A 7,260-nucleotide genomic window follows, 5' to 3' on the forward strand; every position below is an offset into this window, starting at 1 on the left:
TCTCATAGGAACTAGGGAGTTCTTAAGACTTTTTGGGCCGGAAGCATTCTCTCAACAACTAAATTTTGAAGTGCAAGAGACAGTCTGGGGAAGCTACATGGGCCTTAAAAGATCCAATTAATGTGATTTTGGGAGGCTTAAAGAGGTGACTCTGACCCTATGAAATCAGGAAAGCAAAATGTATGGAAATTAAACTCAGACTGCGCAATTATTCCTGGGAAGATGGTCTTACATTTGTACATGTGGGTGGTGTTGTACAAAAACAATTTTACTTTTATTTAGAAGAGGAATCCTATAGTGTATTGTGGAGGCCACAAATATCTACCTACAGGGGTAGTTAATTTAAGTAATTAATTAATTTAGGCTGTGCACTGTCCATGCGGTATCCTAGTTCCCTGACCAGGAATCGAACCTGTGCCCCCTAGAGTGGAAGCACAGAACTCCAGCCACGGGCACATATTTTAATTTTTTTTAATGTCCTAATGCCATGCAAGCACCTTGCTGTGGTTTGTCACAAACTCCTGATTCAAAAAGGCCTGTTTTCTTTAAACATAGATGGAAAAGAATCTGAAAAAAAAAAAACCAGATTACATATGTATGTATAACTCAATCACCATGCTATACACTTGAAACTAATATCATATTGTAAATAAACTATAATTTAAATTTTTAAAAATAAATATCTAAATAAATGCTAATAATCTATAATGAAAGAGGTTCTGAAAAAGTACATGTGTGTATATACTTATATTAAATCACTTTATCCCTGTGCTGTACTTTTACTGTACCGCTGGAACTCTAGAGAATTTCCAGGAATTTTTAATTTTGGTTACTAAGGACACAAAAAGCCACCACGAATCTACTCTCTCCATATTTCATAGAAGAAAAACCATCTTAACACCTAAAGGGTAGGAAGCATCTAAAAAAAAAAAAAAAAAAAATAGCCTTTCCCCAGGCAGGGACAGCTGGTGTTACAATTTCACTACAGAAATCTTCTGCCTCTAGCTTATGGAATCAAATCTTGTCTCTGATACTTCCTAGCTCTGTGACTTTGGGTAAGCAACTTTGCCTCTCTGTGACTCACTACCTCCTCCTGCGGGTCACTGAGAGGATCAAGTGATGAGAAGGCCTATGGAAAGGCCTTGTCTGTGCTTGTCGCTCGGTCTCAGTCGTTGCCTGACTTTTTGCAACCCCATGAACTGTAGCTCGCCAGGCTCCTCTGTCCATGGAATTCTCCAGGCAAAAATACTGGAGTAGGTAGCCATTCCTTTCTCCAGGGGATCTTCCTGATCCAATCGAACTTGGGTCTCCTGCATTGCAGCACATTCCATAATTGTAAGTGAAAGTTGCTCTGTCGTGTCCAACTCTTTGCGACCCAATACAGTCCCTGGAATTCTCAGGCCAGAACAATGGAGTGGGTAGCCTTTCCCTTCTCCAGGGGATCGTCCCAATCCAGGTATTGAACCCAAGTCTCCTGCACTGCTGGCAGATTCTTTATCAGCTGAGCCACAAGGGAAGCCCAAGAACACTGGAGTGGGTAGCCTATCCTTTCTCCAGCGGATGTTCCAGAGCCAGAAATAGAACCGGGATCTCCTGCGTTGCAGGCAGATTCTTTACCAACTGAGCTATCACTGAAGCCCCACGGAAGCCCACTCCATAATTATGCTGATGTAGATTTAGCGTCACCAATATTCACAAGAGACAACAGCGCCACCTCATGGCTGTCTACTCCAGGTGCAGACAGCTGCTTCGGTGGAGGCATCCACATGGGAAGAGAGTGGGAAGCTTGTGTAATGGCCAAGGTTGGGGGAGAAACAGGAAGAAATGCCATAAATATTCATAGAATTATAAAGTTGGATCCTCACTTTATGCCATATACAAAGATTAATTCAAAACTGATCAAATATGTAAACATATGAGCAAAATCTATAAAACTTGAACAAAACAGGGCAAAAGCTACATGACATTGGGTTTGGCAATGCTTTCTTTTTTTATGTATTTATTTATTTTTATTGAAATTTTTACTCATATTAGGGGTATAGCCGATTTACAAACAATGTTGTGACAGTTTCAGGTGAACAGCAAAGGGACTCAGTCATACCTGTACCTGGATCCATCCTCCCCCAGACTCCCCCCAACCCAGACTGCCACACAACATTAAACACAGTCTCCCATCAATAAAGTAGGTCCTCAAAGGTCAGCAGTGATTTCCTGGATGTGACACCAGAATCACCGGCGACAAAATAAAAATATGTAAGTGGATTGCATCAAAATTAAAAGTCATCAAAGGACACAATACACAGAGTTAAAAAAAAAACAGGCATCTGAGGGAATGAGAGAATATATTTGAAAATTATTCATAAGGGGTTGGGCTTCCCTGGTGGCTCAGTGGCAAAGAATCTGGCTGCCAATGCAGGAGACTCGAGTTCAACATTTGGGTTGGGAAGATTTCCTGGAGAAGGAAATGGCAACTCGGTTCAGGTATTCTTGCCTGGAGAACCCTTTGGACTGAGGAGCCTGGAGAATTACTGTCCATAGGGTTGCAAAGAGTTGGACACGACTTAGCGGCTAAACAACAACATGAGGAGTTAATATTCAGGATATACAGAAACAATGTAAGGATATATAAGGAACTCATAATCCAATAACAGAAAACTAACGTTACAATAAAAAACGTGCAAAGGAGTTGGATAGACATGATTTCCAAAGTATATACAAGTGGCCAACAAACGTGAAAAGATGCTCGGCGTTACTAATCGTTGGCAAACACAAACGGAGAACTACAAGCAGGTGCCACCTCACATCCATCGCAAGGGCTGCTATCAAAGAGACAAAGACAAGTGTTGGGGAGGGTGTGGAGGAATTGTTACCTTTGTACACAGTTGGTGGGAGTTTAAAATGCTGCAGCCACTAAGGAACACTGTGAAGTGAAGTCGCTCAGTCCGACTCTTTGCGACCCCAGGGACTGTAGCCTATCAGGCTCCTCCGTCCATGGGATTTTCCAGGCAAGGGTGCTGGAGTGGATTGCCATTTCCTTCTCCAGGGGATCTTCCCAATCCAGGAATCGAACCCGGGTCTCCTGCATTGCAGGCAGACGCTTTACCATCTGAGCCACCAGGGAAGCCCTAAGGAACACTGTGGTGGTTACCAAAAAACTTAGAATTACCAGCAACTACACTTTTAGGTGTATACCTAAAGGAATTCAAAGCAAGATCTCAAAGATATTTGTACACCCATTTTCATAGCAGCATCAATTACTACAGCTGATCCATGGAAGCACTTTATGTCTCCATCGGCAGAATAAATAAATGAGAATGCTGATATATGTATATTAGTTTTTCCAACATTCTCGGTCATAGCTTCTTTAAACTTATTGTTTTATTTTAGTATAGCTGACTTACAATGCATTAATTTGTGCTGTACAGCAAAGTGATTCAGTTATCCATACATATTCTTTTTGCTATTCTTTTCCATTATGGTTTATCACAGGATATTGAATATAGCTCCCTGGGCTGTACAGTAGGACCCTGTTGTTTTTCCTCTCTCTATTTAATAGTTTGCATCTGCTAATCCCAAACTTCCCGTCTGTCCTTCCCCCGCCTCCTTACCCCTTGGCAACCACAAGTCTTCTCTATTGCCTGTGAGTCTGTTTCTGTTATGTATAGATGGCTCAGTGGTAAGGAATCCACCTGCCAATGCAGGAGAGGCAGGAGACATGGGTTCGATCCCTGGGTCGGGAAGATCCCCTGGAGAAAGAAACGGCAACCCACTCCAGTATTCTTGCCTGGGAAATCCCATGGACAGAGGAGCCTGGCGGGCTACAGTCCATGGGGTCGCAAAAGAGTGGGACACAACTGAGCGACTGACACTTTCACTTTCTTTCGTGTCCTGTTTTAGATTTAACATATAAGTGATACCATGTCATATTTGTCTTTCTCTTTCTGATTTACTTCACATAGTATGGTAATCTCTAGGGCTGCCATCTATGGGGTCGCACAGAGTCGGACACGACTGAGGCGACTAGCAGCAGCAGGGCCATCCATGTAGCTGTAAATGGCATCATTCATTTTTTTGTGGCTGAGTAGCATTTCAGTGTATATCAGTTCAGTTCAGTTGCTCAATTGTGTCTTTGCGACCCCATGAATTGCAGCACGCCAGGCTCGTTGGAAAAGACTCTGATGCTGGGAGGGATTGGGGGCAGGAGGAGAAGGGGACGACAGAGGATGAGATGGCTGGATGGCATTACCGACTCGATGGACGTGAGTCTGAGTGAACTCCGGAAGTTGGTGATGGACAGGGAGGCCTGGAGTGTTGCGATTCATGGGGTCGCAAAGAGTCGGACACAACTGAGCGACTGATCTGATCTGAGGCCTCCCTGTCCATCACCAACTCCCGGAGTCCACCCAAACCCACATCCATCGAGTTGGTGATGCCATCCAGCCATCTCATCCTCTGTCATCCCTTTCTCCTCCTGCCCTCAATCCCTCCCAGCATCAGGGTCTTTTCCAATGAGTCAACTCTTCACATGAGGTGGCCAAAGTACTGGAGTTTCAGCCTCAGCATCAGTCCTTCCAATGAACACCCAGGACTGATCTCCTTTAGGATGGACTGGTTGGATCTCCTTGCAGTCCAAGGGACTGCAAGAGTCTTCTCCAACACCACAGTTCAAAAGCATCAATTCTTCGGCACTCAGCTTTCTTCACAGTCCAACTCTCACATCCATACATGACCACTGGAAAAACCATAGCCTTGACTAGATGGACCTTTGTTGGCAAAGTAATGTCTCTGCTTTTCAATATGCTGTCTAGGTTGGTCATAACTTTCCTTCCAAGGATTAAGCGGCTTTTAATTTCATGGCTGCAGTCACCATGTGCAGTGATCTCAGTGCATATATATATATATATCTCCATTTTCTTTATCCATTTAGCTGTCAGTGGACGTTTAGGCTGTTTCCATGTCATGCCTATTGTGAATGGTGCTGTTACGAACATAGGGTGCATGCATCTTTTTGAGTTATAGTTTTGTTGGGTCAGGCTTCATCTTGATGTCCAGCTCCAGTTGGTTGGTTCTGGAATTCTGGAGCTCTGTTTAAGAAAATCTGAGGCCACATCCAGGTCTGGCTGGGAAGAGTACAGTAATCAATTAGTAACGACTGCCCTGGCTTTCTCATCCCACTCCTCCAACAAAAGTCCATCCCGTTGGGCTAGGAGGCTTAGGGGCTGCTTCCAGCTCTGTCCCACTTGTTTCAGGAACTGGCAGATCCTAGTGTGGATCTAATTTGTATCTCAAGTCCCACGCTCCTTGGTATCTGTTTCTGATTGATCTTTAGTCTTCATGAATCTAAACTCCAGGAGTTCGTGATGGACAGGGAGGCCTGGCGTGCTGCAGTCCATGGGGTCGAACTGAACTGAACTGAATATTCTAGTTAAGGCTAAATGATTTCTTGGGACTTCCCTGGGAGTGCAGTGGTTAAGGCTCCGCACTTCCACTGCTGTGTCAATCTCAGCTTCGGTCTCCTTATTTTCCTTGTGGATGAAAATCCTTTACTGCCATATCAGTAAACAAAAGATGTTGCTACCATAGTCGCGGCAGCTGCCCTCTCCTGCCATGAGCCACGAGAGGACTCAGGATGGAAACAGATGGCTCATTGCCAAGCCCTCAGCCACTGCAGCCACCCCCATCTGTGCACCCAGATGGGGACTCAGGATGGGAAAGAACAGGATACCAGCCCTAGACAGCAAAGGTGCTTATCAAAGGAGTGATGTCAACAAGCCCAGACTCTTGCATCTTCCTATGCGTAGAAAAGAGCTAAATTCATTAACCTGAGATGCCTGGAAAAAGTGAAAGTGTTAGTTGCTCAGGCGTGTCCGACTCTTTTACAACCCCTTGGACTACAGCTCGCCAGGGTTCTCTGTCCATGGAATTTCCCAGGCAAGAATTTTGGAGTGAGTTGCCATTTCCTTCTCCAGGGGATCTTCCCGACCCAGGGATTGAACCCGAGTCTCCTGCATCCCCTACATTGGGGAGCTGATTCTTTACCACTGAGCCATGTGGGAAGCCTGAACACACGGATATTCCAGGGAAATCTTAGTGAGGACTCTGCAACTTTGGAGAACTAAATCAACATCTAGATTCAAAAGAACCTCAAATTAACAGGATGACAGAATTTGTTATAGTCTAGAACTCATTGCAAGGATTCTCAAGTTCATTTGAAAAAATATATTTAAAAGAACAGGCAGAAATTTTTGAGCACCTTTAGGCTTTTTTAATCTTTAGGATCATTTCAAGATACGGCAAACAAAATGTTGTTACTGGAGCACCCTGGACAGTGAAGAATTGAGTTTAGGTTTAGAGCTGAGTGTGCACACAGGTTTCTGTTGGATAACAATGAATTTCAAAGCAGTGAGTAAGGTGAGGGTTATTCAAGTGTCAGTAACTTTCTCGTAATTAAAATGGGTGTTCAGTGTGTACATCAAGGAATTAAATGCAGAACAATGCAACTATGAAAATATTAAAGAATTCACGATTAAAAAAAATGTGTTCCCTTGTGGCTCAGCTGGTAAAGAATCTGCCTGCAATGCAGGAGACCTGGGTTCAATCCCTGGGTTGGGAAGATCCCCTGGAGAAGGGAAAGGCTATCCACTCCAGTATTCTGGCCTGGAGAATTCCATAGACTGTATAGTCCATGGGGTCGCAAAGAGATGGACACGACTGAGTGACTTTCACTTTACTTTTACTTTTTTACTTTAAGTGGCAAAGCCAGAGAATGACAAAACCTGGAAACAATTGACACATATGCTCAGTCGTGTCCTATTCTGCAACCCCATGGACTGTAGCCTGCCAGACTGTCTATGGGATTTCCTAGGCAAGAATAGGAGTGGGTTGCTGTTTCCTCCTCTGGGGGGATCTTCCCAACCCAGGGACAGAACCTGCGTCTCCTGTGTTGCAGGCAGAATACGACAAATATCATCTGCAAAAACGACCTCCAATACTTGGCTTACAAATCACTGCAAATCCTCTTGTAGGGATGTGTGTGCCAGGAGACGATTAGGGAGGAGCCAATGTTAGAGTCCAAAGACAGTCACAGCAGCTACAACTTGGCTACATTGGCAACAGCAGGGATTTAGTTCAAGTATTAAGTGCTAAGGGCTTCCCAGGTGGCTCAGGGGTAAAGAATCCGCCTGCCAAGCAGGAGATGTGGGTTCAATCCCTGGATTGGGGATATTCTCTGAAGAAGGAAAGGGCAACCCACTCCAGTAT

This window comes from Bos mutus, chromosome 17, assembly GCF_027580195.1.
Source record: "Bos mutus isolate GX-2022 chromosome 17, NWIPB_WYAK_1.1, whole genome shotgun sequence".
NCBI classification, from domain to species: Eukaryota; Metazoa; Chordata; class Mammalia; order Artiodactyla; family Bovidae; genus Bos; species Bos mutus.